Source organism: Opisthocomus hoazin, chromosome 4 (assembly GCF_030867145.1).
Source record: "Opisthocomus hoazin isolate bOpiHoa1 chromosome 4, bOpiHoa1.hap1, whole genome shotgun sequence".
Lineage (NCBI taxonomy): Eukaryota > Metazoa > Chordata > Aves > Opisthocomiformes > Opisthocomidae > Opisthocomus > Opisthocomus hoazin.
Window position 1 is genome coordinate 9,701,568 of NC_134417.1, and position 24,539 is coordinate 9,726,106.

The window sequence follows — 24,539 nt, forward strand, 5'->3', positions numbered from 1 at the left end:
AGGAGCAGATAATGAGGAAAGAACACAAATCTATACAGTTTCTGTCACCAGTGCTCTTGTTTACTTCAGCAAGCAGTAAGGGGGAAGTATTTTCACAAGCCAGACTTTCTCCTGGGGTTTCTGTAGTCAAAGGCACTTTTAGGCCCATTTTTTTCCACGGTCTGCTGTTATTTATTGCCCTTCCCCCATCCTGCACCCCACACAGCAAGGTACTCTGAGCAGTGAAGTTTAAACACTCATGATTGTATGCTTCTGTTTCAGGAAAGCCAACTATGCATGTTAAGTTTGGTAAGACTCAGCCTGAAATGACTGTTACAAGGAGCAGGGTGAAAGTGTAATGAAAGGTGATTGCACTCAGGATTCCTGGAACTGTCTGTAGAAGTCAGGATGTATGATTGGAAGGATTATTAAATACATTTCTCTATAGTTAATACATAGCTTTCTGGCCACTGGCCTGTGGCTCTGTGGTAGGAACTTACTCAGACAGCAGTCTTCTCTATTTGAAACACTTGAAAATTTGAAAAATTTCCAAATGAAAATTTTCTGAATGGAAATATTCAGTTTTCTTATTGCAGTTCCCATGCTTGCCTCCCTCCTATGTGAGCTTTCACCTTCAGGCTCATCCACTATGATTTTATCCTACTTGTGGCTCAGTACCTAGCAAAATCTTCAAGGATCCTGTTTTTCTTAGCTATCATTATAATTTGACCATATTTGACACATCACATAACTTTATATCTATACAACCTTATCCATAAATGGAAGAGGAATATTTCTGATGAAACATTAATATGTTGAATTTAACTACTTGTCCAAAGCAGACTGTGATCCTTCACACATGTGCCATGGGAGGTTATCGAACCACTATTTTAAAAAGATTTTAAATGATTCCATAGTTAGAAATAAGCAAAATCTTTGTTTAGGCAGGTTAATATCTGAGCCATATGGCTCCAGAACTATATCCTGTGTGTAATACTTAAGTCTGTGACAGAAATAATTTGTGGGGAAATAAAGTCAAAGTTTGGTCTTTATGAGTTCTCATTGCTGAGAACAGATAATGCTACAAATCATGGCTTACGTAAAAATTCAGAAAGCCAGCACAAAAAGCATGAAAAGAACATCCACTTGATCTAACCAGAGCCATTGGAAATGATCTATGTATTAAAAACAAAAGATCTGAGTGATCTCTCAGTTTTTCAGGATGTAGCAAAAGTTAAACAGCACCAGTGAAATTTACAGCACACCACCACTTGCTAAGGAAAAAATCAGAAATCTCCAGGACCGCAGAGGCGCTTGTACAAAGCATGTTCAAGAGACTAATCAAAACAAGAGCAGTGGATGTCCAACATGAAATCTTCAGGTATAGTGAATAGGCACAGGAACAACATTTTACAGGAAGGAGAAACTTCAGTAAAGGATGCAGTTGAGAAGATGTGCTAAGTCTGACCACCACAAGCACATTAAACATGAAATATGCATGAAGAAATAGTTTATATTTACTCATTATTAAGACAAAGAATTCCAACCATGACATTAAGAGACTTGCATATCTAATTTCTGTCTCAGACTAGTGGGGGAATATATATCCAAATTCTTTTCACAGTCTTTGCATTAGCAATGGATTACTTTGCCAAAACTTACCTGTTAACCTTTTATTCTCTGTCACAAAAAGCTGTCAAAATGGAAACCACTTGTACAAAAGAAACAAATTTGGGAAACTTTAAAAAAGCAATCTTCAAAATAAGTAGAGCCGAAGTATTTATGAGTTTGTAAAGCTGATCTTGCCAACCTCTGTTTTCAATAAAAAGTTAGTACTGGGAGGGAGAGGAGGAGGGAGATGTGTTTGTAGGAATTTGCTCTATAGTGATGGGAGTTGTAGATCCATTGCTGGTGCAGCATTCTACCTTCTGTTCCAGTTTATGCATGGTACCTAACAATAAAAAAATAAAGATGTTTGAAAGATGTACACTTTCAGCACATTCTGATTCTGTAATCACTTCATACACATTTCCCCTTTCACAACCACAGGTGATCTTTGCATAGTGCTGCTTTGCAGTCATATTTGGCTAAATATCCTCAGTAAAAGTATGAGAAATGCTACTGTAAAATAGCTTTCCCCCCAAGTCTGCCATGCACTTTCTCTGTGGACCCTGTGAAAATGGTTGTAAATTATCCCCGAGCCTTAGAAAGTCCTGTCTCATATTCACAAGTAGGTGTTCTTTAGCTGAGATACATAATCACTAAGATAGATACTTGGCCCAAACAGCTTGACACCTCTGCTGAAGATTACCAGCCCCATAGCAGAGAGGGCTGAAGAAAATATGTGTATGTACTTCTGGGGAGCTTTGGAAACAGATACACAGAGTCTGTTCAGCTGTCTCTGCTAGAGTGGAGAGAAGGAGAGAACAGGGATCTAGGGTAGCAATTGTTTCACCTCTCTGCTAAATTTGCTTTTTATCCTGCTCAGCATGCTGGGGAGAAACCAGGATTCTTTCAGAAAAACAAAGGTAAAGGGATTCTGTATAGTTGGTCCTGGTTTCCACACTTCTGACAAACTATCTTGCATTCATACCTTAGCTTTCACTACAAAGAGAAAACTCCAGACACAGAAGGCTGTGTCAGGGCTACCCTGTAGCTTTTCACAGCAAGGTCAGAGCAGCAATTTAACTTACTGTTTAACAATCAGTTCTTAATTGGAAAACTATATACTGTGAAACTCTGAAGTAAGCAAGTTAATCACCACACTAGCCCAGTACAGTACAGTACAGCACAAAGCAGGTCCCGCTGAGAAGGCGAGCTGCAAGTCTGAAGCACAAAGCAAGCAAACAAGCAAAAGGCACACCCAGACACTGCGAGAGGATTTCTAGGCCGCTGCAGCCATACAGCTTGGGACTGCCAGGTGTCTGTGACTTGTTGAACTCAGTGGGAGCAATGCATGTGTAAGGATTACAGATCAGCAGGCCTTTAAAAGAATTTCAGCTTTACTGCAAGAAAGCCTGGTGCCCTTTAGGAATGTCGTATCGAAATACCATTCAGTGTTTGACTCCCATTTCCCTAACCTGTGCACAATAAATACTGGTAAGTTATCATTTCTCTTGCCGTTTTCAGGGTCTCTATTTTACAAGACTTGAAGTTCCTTATGGAGCTCTCCCCTCTTTTCCTCTACTCCGCTCTTCTATTTTTTTTTCCTAGAACACAGCAAGAATGTCACAGATAATAGACTTAAGACATTTTCCTAATCAAATTGTTCTCTTAATACCAACAGCTTATTTTTTTCATATTCTTTTAAAATAATATTATTTACATTTTGTAGATGAATTCCAACAGATTAGAGCTGATTTCAAAAGTGACTGTCAGTTTGAAAAATTAGCCTTACTTACTATGCTTTCTACACTGGTAAGCAAAGCTGACAGGTGCATCATCAGCAAGCATCCAAGGGGTTCTATGATTAAACCCTTGAGTTCACATCAGAGCAGATGAAAGGACTTAAAGGCTTAAATTCTTCACTGTTTTTTTTACTCCTAATAAACTAACTTTAAATATTTAATGATTCTTAGAAAGGTTTTATGTAATTTTTTTAAAATGGTACTTTAAGAAAAATATTCCCGAAGTAATCCACTTCTTTTCCATTTTCTAACCCATTTCTTTGCTTTACCTGAAGTGACCTACTTACCTACCCAAGGAAAACTTTGGATAAAGCTTATTTATGGTCTACAAATAACGTTAGGTAGAATAAAAGTCAAATCAGCATTGCCAAGTTTTCTAAAAGAAATGTCCTTAATAATAAAAGTAATATAGCTGCATGCTGTTTGTTGGTAATGAAGACAAACAGGAAATAATAAAATCTAAGTGAAGCTATTTGGAAAAATATTTTTTCTCCTGTATTTTCTTGCCTTCCCTAGTTACACCACATTGTATAAGAGACTTAGTAAATTATGTACCTGTATAGGACTGCTCATCATGCACTATAAGCCTAGACATTTCCTCTGATCTATTCTCATTTCTAAGGCAAAAACTGATGGACTGGAAAGTGATTTCTCTTTCCCTTGTGTTAAGGTATTGTACCTGCAGCCAGTGAAGTTAGGATCTAATGTTGCTCCTCTCAAAAAACAGTGAAAAGACTCATCAGTTTTAATGATGGTAAGACTGGAGCCTTCGAGTGCAGTATCAGGCATCTCTGTTAGGGTGAGAATACTTTTTAAGACAAGTATAAATCCTGACACTGGTACATGTTCTGAGACCTTGGTGACAGCACCAAACATGAATAATAATTCCCTTGCTGAACAGTATTTCTACACAAGATAAGTTATCAATGTGCATCAATTTAATGCTACTGAAAACAGTGGGGGGGAGGGGGAAGCCTGTATATGTGAGACATTCATTATTATTAAAGACAGTCTCATTTAAAAATGAAAGTATAAAATAAAATAAAATTGTATACTGAGACTGATGCCCAAATTGCTCTCAGACTGAAGCTCCTACCAGATACCCCACTAACAACATGTCTTTCTGCTGCAAAATGCCTTGCTGAAACCAATGGTCCAGCCTTTCTCCCAGTTTGAAAAGCAATTTGAGCAGTACAAAACATGACTAGATAATATTGTATATTAAGATGGAATAAAAAGTAAAACACTTTGCCAAAATTGTTTGCCAGCAATCACTCCTCAGAATGTATGTAGGCACACACTCACTCAGCAGAAGCCTACTTTCCTTCTGTCCATGCTTTTACAAATAGAGCAAGAAAGCAAATAGCAAAGTCCCACTACGCATAAAATCTACCTAGCACCTCTGGAGCTTGCACCTGGTGTGATAACTCTGGGCCTTGCCCGTAAGACAGCAAGACCCAGGTGCCAGCTAACAGAGAATGTAGAAGGTAGGAAGAAATATTGGTGTTTGGCCCACAGCAAATCTTCTGTGAGGGCAGGGGTCTGAGCCACTTTCCCTCCTGCTGGTGCTGCCCAACATAGCACACACACTCAGGACCATGTGGCACAGTGATCGATGATTTCCTCCCTACACTGCAGCTGGTTCACTCACAGGCTGGACAAGAGAGACCATTTCATGTGGTGCAAGATAGGCCGTGCCAAATGTGTTTTGCCACTCGAAAAGCACAGCAGATGGGCCAAAGCATCTGCTTTGCAGCATACATACCGTATGGCTTAAGTTCAGTGCACTTCAGCTCTTCAGGCTTCCTCCTCTGGTTTACAGGAAGCTTTGAGTTTTGCTGGTTATTATGTACCTTGAGAACCAAGCACCAGAATCTGCACAAACCTTCAGTCCTGTCTCAAGTCCAACTCAGACAGAAAGAAGAATTAGGGCGAAGAAATACAACAGAAAGAGCACTAAGGCTTTGAAAGAAGCAGCACCACTCGTGAGGCACACCACATTTTCCTCACATAATTACTTTTCTTTCATAGTCTTTCTTCTTTTCAATACAACAAAGAATATGCATTCAACCAGAGTAATTAGATTTCATTTAATAAAATGTTTAGGATTTGATTTTGAAGGGGAAAGAAAAGAAACATAGGAATAAAGAAACATCATCTGTTTTCACAGCTGCCAAAGGTAAAGTCAAATACAGAATAGAAGCCCAACATTTTTTGAAACCCCATCACACCAGGAATTCCAGACCCTCACAACACATGCCCATTGTCTCTTACAGACACACAAACTACTTGTCACTGATTGCGCTCAGGCTGTCATCTGCTGACAGACCTGGAACGAAGTTGCGCTCCCCAAAAGCAAGCTGAAAATTCAAAGACAAAGAAATTGTGTGTCACAGATTATCAGCCAATATAATTATTTGGCTAAGATGAAGTAGCATTACCGCAGGAAAATAGCATTTATTTAGGCTGACATGAGCTTTATAACTAGAAATTAAATGAGAATTCAAACAAATGCCACATATGGGTATAAACTTTACATAACGAATAGCAATTTCAATAGTACAGGTAATTTGTCAAAATGTTATCAGCTACATTAAAAAAAAAGGAACAAAAAGTAAAGCTATACTCCAGAAAAGTACTTTTTCCAGGGCCCGAGTCTGGAAAAATCTGCAAGAATTGTGGATTTGTGGTCAAGTCATTCCAAGAGCTCCTGGAGTCAAGCAATAAGAAAGAGGACTGAAAGGCTCAAGAAAGAAGGCAACAGAAATCAAGCTCCTGAAACAATTTATCTGATTTATGCCATTTTCACATCCAAAATGCCTATGGGAAAGAGGGTGGCAAAAATCCAGCCAGATGAATTGGGCAGGTGCCAACTTTGGCCCACAGGCTCTAAGTTAAGCATTCTCCCTCTAAGCTACAGTGAAGTACAAGGTGAATCTACCCTTGGCTTTCCTGCTTTCAATCTCAAAGACCGGATTTTACCTATAGCTTCAATCTCTTGTGAGCCACAAAGTAGCCTCCTGAGAAACCAGACCTTTCCTCAGCATTCCTTGGTACCCAATCTCCAAGTCTCTTACTGTAGTGAATACGTTGAATTGCTTCCTCTGGTCCCGATTGCTGTCCCTCTTCTCTCTGATTTCTCAAGGTTGGATCTTACTCTTCAAGCAGTGCACAAATGCTCGACAACTTGAGAACAAAACAAAAAAATCAGGATTGAGTTCACAACAATAAAGTACCTTGCTCTGAGATAAGAGTCAGGCCCTGAGATTACAGACAGTAATAGATCGCACAGAAGCTCGCTGGATGGTGGATGGAGGAGGTGCAAGAGGAGAGAGGGGAGCTGTGAAGGCAGCAGGGCACCTGGGTCATGATTTTCTTAGCAGGTAACACCCCAGTCCTCAGAGGAGTTACCCTCGACTTACACTTGTGCAAAAAAGAATTGGATCCTTTAGTACTGCCAAGGTGCAACAAGCAAAGATAGATGAGGTGCTCAGAAGTAACAGCATTTTCCATGTATACATTTTATATGTATTTTCTATGTATAGTATCCAAGCAACCTGATGAGGAACACCGACTGTGCTGCTTTTGATACACAAAGATTGCAAAGGTAAGGAAGATAAGGAGGAACAAAATCTAGCCAGGAGGCTGGACTCCCACTGGAAGCTTGAGCCTACTGCAGACGAAATGATGTAGCCAATCTGATGACACAAGACCAATGTGTGAGGAACCCAAAAGTACACTTGAATTCACCTGATAAACAGACGACTAGCCAATCTGATGACACAAGACCAATGTGTGAGGAACCCAAAAGTACACTTGAATTCACCTGATAAACAGACGACAAGCTCTTGAAAGTAAACATCCACAAAAATACAGAGGTAAGCAATCCCAAATCACTGCGTGTTTGTAGAACACAGTTACATGTTCTATTCCCCATGTGCCAGCATTACCAGGAAGGTGTTTTCTGGAAGCCAAACACATTGAGGAGAAGAATCCACGAACTGAGAACTTGGAGACCAATCAGTCTGAATCCTCAGAGGCGGGAGGATCCCAAGACCCTTCCCACCATTGTGGGCTATTGCTGCAGGCACAGGACCAGTACTCCTGGGCTTAAGCTCCATTCTCAGACTCATTTGCTCTGCTCTTCCATGTTCATAAATTTCTATATGGATTATGGATATTTCATATTAATCCAAAACATGACTATTTATAAGGAGCGCAAAAATGAGTGTTGTTCACATTCAAGATAGAAAAAACGTGCTCTCAGGTACAGTTCTGTCAGGTAAATGTGACTACACAAATGCCTTTACGTTCCTCATGATAAACTTGAAATGTGCAGCTATGCACTTATCTAGGTTTCCCACTCGTCTTAAAATACATCGTACTTTACTATTGCAGAAGTGTGAGTCTGGCATTTCCCTTAAATCATTCCAGGCTTTTAGTGTCAATTATCATTTTGCACAGCTGCAAATGAGTCGGTTGTCATAGAAGACAGATATAGTCAGGATTTCATTTACAAATGATTTATTTCTGTAAAGCACATGAAAATTATTTTGACCATACAGGTTTGGTATTTCAATGGTGTAGCTATGGAAATGAAGGAAAATATCATAATTTCTCTGAGTAACAAAAAAGAGAATCTTGTTTCGTAAGAACTATTGATAAACTACGTCTAGGCTTTCTCATATTTTTAAAGGGATTACATTATCAGATCATTGAACGGGGTGGAGGCAAAGACCACTATGTCATGTTGGACTTGCTATCCATCATGTCTGATGTCCCATGCAAAGCAATCACTCCTTGATTATTAAAAAAGGAATTTCTCATCTTCCACCAAAAATAAACAAATCCTTAAGTTCTCCTGCAGGTCTCAATGCACTAAACCAGCTGGAAAAATATTGTGTGCTACCTTTGAGATAACAGAAGTAGATTAGACTTTGGACCATTTAAATTATCTAAACACTTCACCTTGACTCCCTGAGTTAATTCTAGTAACTTACAATTCACCCATTTTCCCCCTCCTATCCTTCAATTTCAAAAACATCAGCTCTCTGGAGCTTATCAGCAGTAACTGAATCTAAACATAACCTAAAGACAATGCAAAATGCTCTTTCTCTCTGGCCGGAAAGAACTTTCACATTTGAGCCAGTTCTGCTAATCCAGGAAATTTAGTCCCTGGTCTTGGATCTTTCAGGATATCTGTTACACAACACAACCTGATGACCCAACTGTTACACTGCAGTGCAGTGTACCTTCTTCAAATCCTCAAAACCATATTATTTTTCTTATGAGGCCAGCAGTTTACTGGAGGAAATCAGTAAGTAATTACTCATGGTCTACTCTGCCAAAAGCTCGTGGTGAAGGCCTGGAAAATTTCCCAGCAGTGAAAACAAAAGCATTTCCCTTATAATACAGTGGAACATTTGTCACCAAGGGTCCTCATTTCCTCTAACCAGCTTTCAAGTTAAAAGGTGTCAGTTTGACACCATATGCAAAGCTGCTAGGCACCTAGATTGGAAGTTAGCACTTTTATTCCCTACAGACACAAGAAGTACACATGAAGGTTAGAACAGATGGTGGGAAGTCAAGAAACATATGTTTTTATCTGGACACCTTCACACTAAGAAACGAAAGAAACCACCTTTCCTCTGTCTGTTGATACCACTCCTTGTTTCGTATGGTTTCAGGTTTGGCAGAGAAAGAGAGTTCATTCTTTTTACTTTTCTGCTTTTCACCAAATAAACTGGTTCCACCTCTTAAACAGAGTGAGCCCTACCCTCCTCTGCTGTTTTCGGTCATCCTTGGGAGCATGTCATGTGCAACCAGGGAGGGAGCTCTGCAGTTATATGCAGTGCTGCATGAAACTCTTCAGCTGCTTTATAAAATTGTAAACAGCTAAAAATCGGAGCAGAGGAATCAGAGGTTTTATCAGTTATTTCTTTAAGAGTTTTAACTGCTCAAGCTCCAATTTATAGAGAGGTCCAAACAAGATATAAGCCTTCTGTTAGGACAGCATTAGTGCAAATGAGAAGGGCAGATATCCTGTGCTATAATATAAAGAATTCAGAAGCAAATATGAAAGAAAATTTTGAAAAAAATCCAAAATTTCCATTTTTGTCAATCATAAGTATTTTACCTTCAATGAGACTAAAAAAAAAGTCTTTAAATTAGAAGTTATTCTTGATTGATGAACATTGGTCTGTTGTTCTTGTAAAATTTCAATATTTTCTTGAAATATCAGTTGCTCAATCACTGTATGACTTTGATTCAAAAAGACATCACAGAACTTCACAGAAATCACAGCAGAATTATTCCCTTTCTCTGTGTATTGGGTTCTCTGCACAGATAATATTTTTTACAGTATACCAAAGCCCATGATATGCCACCCTTCCTCTCATCTATGGAAGGAAAAAAATAAAGACTAGAGTAATAAAGATTATCATCATAGTACATTGCCTCCGATTCCCATCTGTCTCTGTTTCAGCCTCAGGAGGCTGTAAGGCAGAGGTAGAAGTGTTATATCTTACATGAACAAGGAACAAACTGCAAAGTGGCTTATTTTAGATGAAAAAAAAAAAAGAAGAAAAAGTTTTCATAAAGGACTACAGCATTTCTGCTGACCATAACACACACTAAGAGCAAAAATATTTTTTGTCTCTGCATAAGGGTTCATAGAAGTCTGATTCCCTTTCCACAGCCCTCTTCCCAACACACAATAAAATTTCTTGGTATTTTAAACAACTAATTTTTCTTCATGCCCTATGCAATTTTCAAATACCCTTACACAACAGTCAGAGCCTTTCCTTTGTCACTACTTAGTTGTTTTAGAAATGCTTAATCTTTCTTTGCAAATCATTAATCATTGTCCCCTAATTCCTGCTTTATCAGGATGGATCATGAATGCTGGACAACCACACAGAGCCATGTTTTAGAAACACTGTAACAGCAATGATCCGTTTACCAACTAAATACTAACCTTCTTAATGGCCACAATGGGATTTCAAATGCAAAACATTTTGGAAATATAGAACTCACCTTAATGCCCCAAGTGGACAAATGTTTGGGATACACGCAGTTTTCTCCTGCCCAACCAGTCTGCAAGGGGTTGCAGACAACTCACTCCTGCTTCCTGGCAAGCCATCAAGACAATGACGATTCCCAGCCTGTAGGTTTGGTGGTGAATTCTGTAATTCCAGGGGTGTTTGAACGTAATAAACAATGCAAAACTGAGCTCCAAAGGCAGCTTTGCATTCTAGCTGGTTCTGCAAAATCTGAAGCTTTCCGGTGGACTAATTTCAGTTGGACAGGACCTTCCATTCTCTGGGAACATATTATCTGGAAAAGGCTCTAAAGCCTAAATTCAGCAGGGTACAGTGCAATTCAACGAAGACTACATCCCAAACCCTCACAACATGAATATTTGCCATGCTGGAGATTACTGTGATAATACTGAAATCAGGGAAGGATTTCTTGTCTCTTTTTGCTATGGCTTCTAGGAAACCGTGTGCCTCCAACAGCATTAATTCTGACTCATACACATACACTACAACAACAGGACAAAGATCAAAATGATTTTAAAGTCCCAAGATCTTTTAATCAGACTATATCTCTACCATGTAATGTAAATATCTCTAAAAATCACTTGATGATTCAATGATCCTTGCTCACTTGTTTTTTGCTGTCTAAAGGACAGACAGTGTAACTTAAAAAAAATACAAGTATGTGATTACTCATCTCTAGCTGGATGAAAAAAATCTATTGATCACATTTTGCTGTTACTACAACATGAGTAGCTGTGACATTTCATTCAATGTTGTATGGAAACAGACTTTGTGATCATGAGGACTTCCGAGTACAAGCTGGTTAAGAAGCTTAAAAAATACATGAAGAAAAGGTAGCACACACTTCTTAATCAAAAATAAGTTTCTGGATGAAGGGTGTTCAGCCTGCATTCAAGAATATTTTGACTAGTTAAAACACAAATGAATTGTTCGCAATATTTTTTGAGGATTTATTTCCTAGAAAAAGTCATAGCTTTTTTTCATTGCTGCCTCTTGAAAAACTACAGGTAAACTACAAGTATTCCCTCAGACGCATTAAGGTAGAGCATGATTCTTTATGCTCCAGTTACTGGAAAGACCAGAGCAGTGGAAATAACCAAACTAAAAAATTCTATGAAATATACAGTTCCTCTGGCTCCGTAACCTGAGCAACTTTTCTGAAATCACTAGCTTTAAAAGCTTCTAAAATCCTAAAGAGATTAGAAGAAGATACTGAGAGAGGACTGTGTCTTCATAGGCTGCAGGGGAGCTATTATGCAAAAGTCTTTTAGCAAGATTAACTGTTTGTTTGACAGGTAGATTCTTAATGCCTGCCTTAAGAAAAGAGCACAGAAACAAAATAGACACCAAACCCAGAAGGCAAAAAAATATAGAAATAAGAATTTTGAAAAAATAGTTGGTATTCACTATGGAAGAGACACAATCATTACTGACCACTGGTCATGAAAACAGGCAAGTTGTAGCAAAAGGTGGTTTGTGGGGCACTTGCTCCTTCCCTATTTGTTTCTACCTTACATGACAATACCTGTCTAAATTGCCCATTCCAGTCTACCTGTTGCAACCGTTACTGCTTTTTCTTGAATCCACTGTTCAGAGAACATCTGCCAGGAAAAATACACATCTGTAAATAACTTGTTGTTCTGTTTTCAGCCACTGAGACACTTTGAAAAAATAACCAAAAGTTGTACGTTAAGAATACAGAAGTGCTGAAAATCACTCCTCTGTGAAGTAAAGGGAAGGCAGAGTTTCCATGGGGCACAAAGGTAATGTGAAGCAGGCAGAAAAATACTAAATTGGGACTTACTGGGATAAAATCCTACTATTCCACTGGAAAAGCTGCTTGTTGGTATGTAAGTGGGACAAGTATTTAGGGTATAAATTGGTAATAAAACTGAACAAGAGCTGAGGGCGAACACAAACAATGAGCTAATCAGGAGTACGCAGCAATACTCACATAAGCAAAGACAGCCGTGATTCTGGCCTTGTAGGCAAAACCCGCTACCACTAGGCAGGCATGTCAGTCCTGCTCCACATGACCCAGATCTGACAAGACTGACAATATCGTATCATCACAGCCGCTGCTTCCCCACCACAACAGTGAGACAGAGAAAGGTTTCCTAAAGTTAACAACAGAAATGAGAGAAGGGTTAATTTCTCTTTGAGTGGATCATTAAGAGAGACACACACCAGGAACTAATACTTACTAAATATAATAAATGTATTAAACAAAATAGTCACTACATGCATAACGCAGCTCAGCTCTGCTAAACTTACAGGCTCAGTCTCTCAAAGGACTCAGCTAGCTCATGTTGTGCTAGGAGAACGCTGACAAGCAACTGGAAGACATGTATATCTCCCTGCGTATAATATCATAGCTCAATTGCAATGAAGAAAGATTAAGTGCACTAAATAAATACAGCTTGATTAACTGAAAGCTGAAAAAACAGAATAAGACTGCAGAAATTAATTATTTACAGTAGAATAAACACAACCATGGAGAAAAAAAATCTTTGCATATAAATAGCACTAATGGAATGAGAACAAATACATATTTGAAATACCAGGTAAAATTTTGAAAGCCATAAAAATATGGTTTCTAGAGAAGCAGCTGAAACACAGTCACTTCAATCTTATTGAACTAGACTAAGAAAAACGCTTGGAAACACATACTGCTAAAGCAATTCTCTTACTGGATATTCCAGGAGTTCTTTCCTACCTTTAACATCCTTCACTCTGTGACTCTTCATGTTCATGAAAAAGAATTACATAAACCTCCAACCTCAAAACCCAGAACAAGTGCAGGAAATACAGAGAAGAAAAGGAATCACTTTAAAATTGGACTTCAACTCTTGGCACGTAAGTTTGGGTAATTTAAAAATAAATGTTATTTTATGTTTCTTTTATCAGTGTCATTTCATAAGTATGTAGCATAAATAAAGCACTCCTAAGACTACACATCTATTTGCTGATTATTTGCATCATACCTAAAGTTAACAAAAACAGATACGAATGAAGCTGGAAAAAAATCCAATCATTTGTTCTGCACCCAGTCACTGAAGGAGCATTTGTGAGTGCTCTTTCCCAATACAGTGTCAGCTCATAGCAGCAAACAGCTGCAGCTACTAATACACCATATATGATAAAGAGGAATAGAATGTCTCAATTTCTGTTAAGAAATTACGTCTCTCTATATGCTTATTTTTTAAGTACCATATATAAGCCTATAGTGTTATTATATTGTCAAAAATATCACATGTTGTGAAAATCTGCAGGAACTCTATTTAACAATAAGTTTACCAATACAAGAAATTGTTGAACAGTAATATACAAAGTAAGTTGGTGGTATCACAATGACCATTTTTCAGAAATCAAAAGGCATTTAATAATACTGGGTTCTTATAAGTAGATTGCACAAGTTTTTGCAATGCAACAGCATTTTCTCCCTTTTGCAGAGCAGGAAACAGAGCTAGAGGCATAAAATGACATCCTGAAAGTATTTGGCCAGGCCTCCACCAGATCAAAGGTACACCATACACAAGCAGTTCTCCTACTGCTAGCCACAACAAAAACGCCGAAGACTGAAGAGGAATGAAAATTATCATTGTGAGTTGTAAGGAAAGCATAGAGGGGGAAAGTATTGAGAAGCTGCTGCAGACTAGAGCAGGTCAGAACATACTGCTCTTTTCAAGCCGTGCTGTTCAGAAGGCTGTTGTGAAAAATTTTCACATACGACAGTCTCTTTTGGAGACTAGACATAGGACTTTAAGTCCCTTATTGGCCTGACTCGTCATGAATCACAGAGAGCTCAATCTACTCTGTACCTCCAAATCAAAAAAGGTCTATACTAAACAGATTTTTTGTAGTGATACCATTCAAAACAATATTTAACAGTTTCTAGTTTTGTTTCAAGAAAAAAAAGAAATGGATATAAAAAAAAATCAAAAGTACTTTAAAAGGAAACACGATGGTTATCCTGGTCCTCTGTAATACTATGATCTTTAGACGTGCTTCATGAATTTTGGTTGCTCGATTTCCCCCCAAGTGGCTTGAAAATCCCACTGTGTTTATAGCTATAAATCTGCCACCTTTCATAAGCACTAAATTCACTTTAAAAATAAATAATTATAAAGAATGCTGTCACAAGACAGACAGCAATGTCCCACATCATAAAAACTGATCAGCCAATTTTTAAGCTGCATGGACAGGCATGAGCCAAAATGCCTGATTAAAACGTTCTATTGCAGTTCCACATCTCTCTCAGAGACAAATTCCTCATCCCCAAGACCCTTTCACCAAAAAAAATCTTTTTCTGAAAGCTGTCTTACAGCAAGAGCACTGAATAGGATTCAGAGGAAGATATTTTGCATGTTGTGATACCCATGACCTTTTTGTCTTTTTGCAAATGTAAAGTTATGGTTTAAGAGAATGAATTCCAAGTGTAATCCAATAATTTATTCTGTCTGTGTGGAGCATGAGGGGACTCTGTTTCATCAGGTTTCCTCTAAGAGGCCTTCCTGTATAAAGAACAACTGGAAACACTTCCCCTAAGTGCTTTGTGTTTGTGTGCTTGTAAAAGAAGATTGCTTACTACGCGAATATACAGAATCTTCAGGCAACTTGCTATGTGTCAAATGCTTTGACAAGCTCATTGCTCCTGTCATCACAGGAATAGTAAGTTTACACTCTTCCTAACTCCACTCAAAGAAACTCACACTTTATCAGCAGAAAGCAAGTGGACTTGCCCAGTTTAACCCTGAAGTGAGAGTCCTGACCATTGCATCTCAGGCTGTCCAAACCCCTTTGGATCAGCAATAATTCCTGCTGTCCACAATAAGAGTGGGGTTTCTTTTAATAGCACGTGGAAAACATACTATTCTTGGGGTTCCTGTTATGTTGTATTTGTCATTTCTACCTAATCATTTCTGTTACAGCTGCTTAAAAAAATGTGCTACAGAGCCAAAAAAGCCCCCTACATTTTTCCTTAAACTAGCGCTCCACATTTTCAATTTCCCTGAGGAAGTAGGGCAAAGTAACAAGCTTGTTCCCTTTCATTCACAATTACCAAACGTTTCAATTGCATTTATTGCAGCTTCTACATTTTTAAACACATTGAAATACTGACTTCACAGTCCAGCCCACAGCTGCTTACAGGAAAGCAGTGTTACATCTGAAGCAGAAAAGAAGGCTAATATTCTCCACCTTAACCTCTGTGGAGAAGCCAGAGGCAAGTAGGGTTCTTAAAAAAGGAGGTTAGAATGATCTACTATGCCATCAAATAACAGTATAAAAATTCATAAAAGAACGGTTACTGTAACACCCAGGGGGAGGGAACCATGAAAACAATTGCACAGCCCTAGCCCATATTCTTTTGTCAATGAACATCCTCAAATGGTCCTAAGAAATGAAGCAGAAAAAACCCTTAGAGGAATAGAACACTCATTAAGCAACTCCATTTTCAGTAGTGAGTGAGGGGCTGTTGCATGTGAATTGTTCTTCATATTCACTCTTGGGACATTCACCACCTGTTCGTTTCCTCCTTCTTTAAGCCAGCGGAAAGTCTGGAGTCACTGTAAAAGCAGCAGCCTACCGGTATTACAGCCTGCAGCTGCACAGCCACGAGCTGTGACCCCACAAACTGCACAGGGTGAGGCTGGGTCGCGACGTGGGCAGGCCACGGTGCGGGAAGTCCCCCACCAGCAGCACACGATGCTCACCCTGCAGTTGACTCGGGCGCTGCAGAAGCAGCCAGACCTTGGGTCTGGGTACCTGTGAACACTCCCAATTGCCCCCACAAAATAGGAAAAGGCCAGCCAGTACCTAGCTGGCACGAAGGTCACCTTTGTGCAGCCATTACCAAGGGTGCATGTGAAGCCATGGCTAATGGGCACACACAAAGGCACAGATTCCTCACAAACAGGCCTCAGCCATCCCACAGTGTTTTTCAGAGGGAAAGGGACAGGACGGCTCGGCTGCCTGTGAACAAAGCTAACTGCACACAGTCAAACAAAACCTCCTGCTTCCAGGTGTCTTTCACCAACCGCTTTTCTCGCTTCCTAGGGCCCGCTCTGCACTGGCAAACACCTCTGCTTCCAGGTCTGCTGTTTCCACCCTGTTCCTCACACAGGACACAGTGGCAGGCACACTGAACTGGGAGGAGAAGTGTACGGACCTCAAAGCTTCTCCATTTCTTTCAGGCCATTTGGCTCAATAAGAGATACAAACTCTTAGCAAACCTTGTCTCCCCGATTCCCACGCACGCTTCCTGCTTCTCAGTGATCGCTCCCGCTGGGTGTGGAGCCGGTCGCGAGCAGACGTTGCAGCTGCACTTACCAGGCCACAAAGAACAATCGCCTTCCCCGTCAGCCTGCCAGCTACATCCAGCTAAGCCCTCTCCCCAGCCAAGGGCTGTAGGCAGGAACGAGACGGCCTAGGCTGAGGGAGGACTCGGTGCACAAGTCACTGGGTTCCCCGCAGGAGACAGCAGCCCCTCACCTGGCTTCTCCTCAGGCAGGATCTGCTGAAGGGGGGGGTCGGGGGGCAGCGGGAGCCCCTCTCCTGGGTTAGGGCACCGCCACGAGATGGAAGCCTGCTCCCATATAGCAGGCAGCTGCCACGGCCCGGCGAGGCGACGGCAGCAGCTGAGGCTGCGCACCCCACCACCACGTGCCCTCGCGCTGCCGGCGGCATGGCACTCAGCACCCCACCGCAGGGCAGGGCCTCCCACTGGCAGCCCTGATGGCTGAGAAGGTGGCGGCTGACAGGCTGTGGCGGGATGCCTGTGGCGCCGAGGTAGGTCGGGGCGCCGGGCTGGGGTGTCCGTAGGGCCTGGGGGTAGCTGGAAGGGCTTGTCCAGCCTGAAAGCCGTCGAGGATCGGTGAGAGAGGCGCAGCCTGCGGGGTGCGGGGCGGGGCTGCCCAGGGCGGCTGGCGGCTCTGAGGGGACGTGGCCGGGCAGTTGGAGTCCTCCCGCCAGGGTTTGCCGGAGTTGGCATGCTGTGTGGCGGAGTTACTACAAGCCTCCCCATTTACTCTGTCCTGTTTGATATGTCTTACGCTTAGAAAAGTAGCGTGTCTAGGGGAGCGGAGCGGGAGAGGCTTGCAACTGAAAACCCCTGTGCCCAGAGCAGCAGCACAGCACTGGTGCTGGGATAGCTTCGTGCATGCACGTGCAAGCAGTTGCTGCCTTACAGGAAGCACTTTAGCTGGTCCAAACTCTAACCTGCTTTTCTGGACTGTGGTTTCTGATAGCTTTTAGGATCAAAAGACTTGGTTCAGACATTAGCAGTTTCTTTTTGTTGGAAGAAACTCCACCCTCTTTAACGAGAAAACATTTTGTGCTTGATGAGCATTCAGGGATGAAGGTACTGTACTTTACACTGTCAACATTGTCACCTTTTATTTGTGTGTGCTGCTCTGCCTTTTACTTTTTTCCCAACAGTGTGTTGCTGTTCCCTCTGCCTTTCAGCATGTCCCGAGAGCAGCAGGCGGCAGAGCTGGGGCGCAGGGAGACGGCTGCAGTGTGCCACCCCGAGCTGGAGCTTTGCTCTGAGGAGCGGCCTCTGCTCTGCAGCTGGCAGTGGCTTACAGCAAGCAGGGCACCCTGGAATAAAGTATTAGCAGCATTTGTGAAAGAGCATCTGCAATGATCGTGGTTTTTGCAGTTTGTTAGTTTTTCTTGTAAGGCTGCAGAGTACCTGGGGGGACTGGAAAACCTCACTGCTTACTGCTCTCCCTCCACTGCCTCCAGAAGCAGTGGGAAGTCTGTGATATTACTGTCCTTTTGACTGGTTCTTCATATGTCCTTGATACTGCCAGGAAGAGCATGGTACCTAACAAGTTCAAAAAGAATTAACAAAAAAAGAGGTGGTGAATGATTTATGTCCAGGGTTTTTTCCTCCTTCTCTCTGATTCTGATGGGCAGGAAAGTGGCTTTCTATTGACTTGAAAAGCAAATTTTCTTCATCCTGTGTGATGAAGCTGGATAATCAGGCTTTAAAGTGAGTTTGTACTAGAATTAGGGATTTGACCTTCTTTGAGAAAACATAAGGAAAGACCATAGTATGTATGTTTCCTGGGTTGGAAGTAATTTTCTAATGTAAAGGTCTCTGTAAGGGAACATGTCTCCCAAGCTGCTTACAAGTCCAAACTTTTGCACTGTGTCCACATCCCTGACAGTGACTTGCCTGGGAAGGATCCATCACAGCTATTCCTATGTTCTAATTCAGCTAAATGCTTAAACAAACTGTTTCTAATCCTGTATTTATCATACTGACCTGGAGCCTTCATGGACATACGTAGTGAAAAACGTTGCCAGTTTTCTGCACTTTGTTCCTTTTTCAGTAGTTCTAAACATCATGCTGTGTGTCTCTTGCCTCAGGTCTGTGAATTACTCATTGTAAACACCATTTTTCTGTTCATTTTTTCTCCCTTTGGTGCCTTGCCCTTCTTCTTTCCAGTATTTCTCAAAAAATGTGCTGCTATGCGTTACTGCATTTTACAAAAGAGAGCAGTAGTGGTTGCTGACTGAAACACCAGGTAAGAGTTGAGGAAGAGAGACCAGAAATCCAGACTGGAGTAAGACTCCAAATCAGTATGCTCTAGGTCACACAGGTTTCATCAGGAAATCATCCCTCCAATACAAAAAGGTAGAGCAGAACTGTACCATCTGGAGGGTGACATGCTGGTGAGCATGCATTTGTGTGTTGCTTTTAAATGGGAGCAGGAGGGAAATGCCTAAATGCACTCTTTGGGGAGCAGCGGGGGGCCTAGTCCTCCCATTTCTCCAGATGCAGAGATCCCTCTGGAAGCTGATGAGGAGGGAGCAGCTTGGAGAGTAGATCCTAACTGGGTGAATTCCTTTTTCCTGCCCTTTCTCTGACTCGCTGTTTGGAAATTTCTGTTACTGCTTTTCATGTTGTGTCATAGACTTAGCGTCTGATGCTTCATGTCAAGGCCAAATTCTCAGTCTTGGGAGGCTACCATCAGAAACAAATGTGAAAATCTGGGGAGGATTAGAACACCAGAGGTGCTTTCTGTGGTTCAGCTGTGTCTTCTTTGTATTTATGAAAACACCCATACTGTTTCTTTAAATCTGTAGCAGGCGGTAGGCAGGTGTGATGTGGGAGCAAGTGAAACTGAGATTTTGCAGTGAAAAAGAGGAAATCTGACTTCCTGGATGAGGCTGTTTCCAAATTTTTGCTGTGTAAACTTGAGGTCTGATGTACTTTCTGGAGCTGAACACCAGGGACCTTCTCAGTTCTTGTTGCTCTTGAATCAGTTGTAGTTGTGCCTCAAAAAAAAAAGTAAAATATGGATAATCTGGACACTTTTCATATTAGAAAAATGTCAGGAGTAGGCAGTATTCTTCCATGACTTTCCTGAATGTTAAGTTTCATTAAAGAGGATCTATGAATTAGTGCTCTCAGGGTACAGTCTGTGCCAATGGAGAAAACTACTCCAGAGTAGTTTAAGGTGGCTTTTTTAAATTACTGACTTTTTTTCTGGCTCAGGAGGAATGGGGACAAGAAACAGGGAAGGACAGGATCAGGTGTGTGACATCTCAAATGGAGTTAAGAATTGAAAAGATCTTTGTTTCCTCAGAGACCACACTTTAAAGGTTGATGAGGTTGGAGCCAGAGGTGGGACAAAAGCAGGACCTGCGGAGCCAATGCATCTGTCAACTCAAGTAGTAACAGTAAGAGATTTAATTTCATGGGTGAAATTGGCAGTTGTTGTCTCCAGTAAATTGCAAGTCATTGAAATGTTTTGGTAGTGCGGACAAATTTATTTTTAGCATACGATGCATATTTCTTCTGCAGTTCCTATTTTCCTTTCATGTTTGTACTGAGTTTCAAATGAGAAAACCAGTGTTCATTCTGAAGGAATAAAATTATTCAACATTATTATCTAATTAATAAATGACTAACAATACTGTATTAACCTTAAAGTCTACTTTCTATGGATGACATGCTAATGCAGTGTACTGTAATTGGTAATATGTGGATTCACCAGAGTACACTGACCCTTGAAAGCTACCTAGCCATGTGTTATCAGTAGAAAATGAAAAACAACTCATGCAAGAGGAACCCTTTTTCAGAGCTCAAGTGCAGAATATGCTGTAGAGATATATATATTTATTAAAAAGCCTTGCATTGATTAATTTCTTTTTTTTTCTTTATAATATAGCGCTTCCTCTTAAACAAGTTTCAGGAATACAGTAATATAATTTTACTAATACATGCAATGTAAAGATTTTCTGTTGGACTTGTGTAGCTCTCTGTGTATGTGAAATACTTGACTTTTGTAGAGTAACAAGCTTATGCTTTTCCAACCGGCAGATAAATGGTAAAATGAAATTTAGGAATCCCTTGATCACTAGTTTCTTCCTGGCTTTTTAAAGCCTGGAGGGCTGGAATGAATCTCCGCCCGGTGCTGCTTTCAATCTTTCACTCTTCTTGTGAGTTGGTATCCTCAGTTTCATCTCTTCTCATCTGAAGAGCTTGCCAGTCTGTTACTGTTTCTGCCTCCACTGTGAGTTATGCTCCCTGAAGTCCAATGACTGGATGGTTGGAAATTGCTTACAGACACCTAGCAGCTCACAGTAAGAATTGTTGCATTCCAGATATGCATTTTGAACTTTTTCCTTGTTAGACAGATGTCATGGACTGACATAATCAGTTTCAGAACAGCCAGATACTCTTGTTTCTCAATTCATTCATTTTGATCCTTTACTGGATCTTTTTCAAGCTTATACAGTCTTCCCTGGATTTCTGCTGCCCGGTTAGCCTCCCTGTTACCAGCTGTAGTTACAGAACTCTGCTTTGGGACTTCTGAGGAAACATACAAGATGTTGTATACTTGCAGGCTGCATGAAGTGACATACACAGGGTGGTGTTATGAGCTCTACAAGCACTGTTTTTCCTCCAGAGATGTAAATGACTCTTGTGCAATTGTTCACCTCTACAAGCACAGGAAATAACATCATGGAATGTCTTTTTGTGTTTCCAAGGGATAGGATTCAGAGTTTGAGGAGGTTTTTCCTTGGCGGGTATAGTCTTCTTAAATCTGGCACTGGAAATACACAGTTTCTTACATGGAACAGATATAGCAAGAATAGCAAGTCAGTACATCTCCATGTATCTGTGTGTGTTATTTTAAATTACATCTTGTTCTAAAGCCCTGTTTAAATAAATATCAAAATGTATTTTTCTGTTGTTGTTAAGTATGCACTGGTTTACATTACACAGCTGGTAAATTTAAGGGAGAAGCATTCTTGTCCTCATCAGAGACGTCAGATAGGTATGGGAAGACAGAGGTCAAATTCTGTGCAGAGGTGTATCATTTTTGAAATCACGTATGCAGGCATCCTACTTGCAATGTGAAGAGGGATATGTTCATCTCTGATGCATATGGCTCTAAGGCAGCAATTAAAACTGTGACTTGCGTTCGTTTCTGTTAACTGCTTCAGCTGTGCTGTTGTTCCTAATAGGCAATAATACTTAAAATGGCATTAGAAAATCTGAAGCATGCTGCATTTGCAATTGTTTGCTTTAAAGTAAGTTTTGCTTCATTGTAAGAGTCCAGTGTGGTTATTTGGGAGTCACTGCTGATAACAGAATGATTAGAGCTGCTATGAAATAGGAGCTAATCAGCTTTAAGGAACAGATTCACAGTGAGATAATAAAATATTTTCCTGTTCTGGACAACTAAAGAAGTTTCATTTAGTGATGATGATCAAAATAAGCACTTTGAAAACAATTTTAAAACAAATGAACTTGAAAAAAAGCTGCTGAGAAGAAGTTCCTGTAAATTCTTTCATCTGTAAGGTTCAGAGTGACCTCCAGGTCAATCACTTTGCAGTAATTTGCAGAAATATAAATGCCTTAATTAAGCAAGTTTCGGATAAAAGGGGGAGCTAAAATTTTGGCTTTAAAGTGTTTATACATCTATGCTTTTTAGCAGTTGGGGGGGGGAGGCAGTGTGTTCATCTCAAGAGTCTAAATGGGATTGCCATTATATCCTCAAAATTCCTGTAGAAATTTTTACAAATTCGTCTGCTTCATAACTGCTGCCACATAATGTTTTCATAACTAGCTAACCTGATGGAAGCAGATAAGATTATCTGAGGCAATTTATTCAAACCTTATGATTGTTGTCAAATATAATGTTTTCAAGGGACCGTGTATTAGCCTAGATTGTACACTGATGGGCAAGCAATTCCCTAAGCCACTAAGAAATTGTACTACAAAGTATACAACTAGTAACTGTTTACAACTTCTTTTTAATTTGAAAGATAAATACTCGAGTACTGTTCTGCCCTGATTTTTCTGATTGTTAGACCATCTGAAATACCCCCTCTTCTTTTATCCTACAAACTGGCAAACGTCCTGGAATAACTGTGGAGGATGTTTGAATCTAAAGCATGAGCATAGATCTAGGTATAAAAGTTCACAGAGCAGCAAGATAATCAGATAATCAGGCTGCTGTTCTTGTGTTATTTGTGAAAATATAAATGAATAGAAGTCTTATGGGTGAATGTGTTCTTGTAAAATAAACAATCACTCCCCCACCCCCCCTTCCTGGCCGAAGTTCAGAAGCAGCCTTTGATAGAGATACAGGGATATATCACCAGCACGGGCTATTAGACGCCAATGTTCACTGCCAACTGTACTACATACTGTCAATTGTTCATTGAAGTGCCATATTACAGACAGCAAAGCAAATATTTGGAGCTCTGCTGTGTCATCTCTGCAATGAGGAGCCAGATCATCCTGTTTTATGGTCCTATTTGACTCCATGTAACCTAACAATGTCATCGGAAATGTAATAGACTGGGTCTTCTCAAAATTTGTAACGATGCTGCAGGGGTGTGTAACAGTAGCTACAGTGAAGTGTAAAATGCATCCTTTCCTATTCTGTTTATATAGGTCTAAATCTGATTTGAATAGGCTTGAGATCCCCCCTGGTGTCTTTTTGAAAGGAGTCCATGAAGCTTCCCAATTTTAATACCTGTGTCAGTAGTCAGGATCAATTTACCTGAGATCTAAATGTGACTCCAGAACAGTGATTTATTTTTCTGTATTTGAGGAGGAAGGGAGGAGGAGGAAACTGCACTGCTTTATGGCTTCAGTCAAAAGAGGCCGATGGCATCCTGCACCTTTTCTTGGTTAAAGCCGGCCAAGGTCCATAACTGGCAGAAGCCACAGAGGTGCCGTAGTTAGCATCATCTCCATTCACTTTTGATTTTCTATTTTGAAAGGCCTCTGGTAACCAGGTTGAAAAGGGAAGGTGTTCACTTCAAGTCCTGGACTTGCATCTCCCTGCTATACTTTCACGCCCTTGCAGTTCATGGTCTTCAGGCCTTCACCACATCAGTATCAAGTGATTAGGCAGTGTGAATGAGCTAAGTTTGTCCTTTTGTAAAAATTGTGGAATGCTTCTGGTTCTTGTTCAATGGAAAAATCAAAGCTTTTTTTATATTTAAGGCTTCTTCATGGGTGCCAGTTTGTTGACTTAACTAGTCTGATTATATACACAAATATAATTAATTGACTGTAATGGACTCCTGTCTCAGTTCAAACCATGTATACTCAGAGTTACTCCCCTCTAAAGAATGGAAGTGATATAGAAAATAAATGCAGTATTTCATTTTTGTGATTGTCCCAGAATACGGTCAGAACTGCCAGCCCTGACCTTACTACTTCATATGTCTTCACTGTCTGCGCAGGATTCTGTTGGTGAAGAACTGAGGCTAATTGGTGCTAATATAAATTGAACAGTAATAACAAAGGAAAAGTAATTACTAAGGCTGATGTGAATTAGCAGAAAAGCTGTTGTAGCAACACCTATTATTGCTGTTTACTTGGTTGTCTGGACCATTGGTTTCTGATATAAAATGGGCTATTTATATAAAAGACCTATTTACAAGAATGGTAATTTCCCACACAACATTAAAAAGGGAACCAGTGAGCAATGATGACATATCTGCCAAATTCACCCAAGCTCACCCAGGTGATGCTGCATATGAAGAAAAAGGCAGATTAATGATCAAATATAGAATGAGGAAAAACTGGGTGGGCAGCAGTACTGTGAAA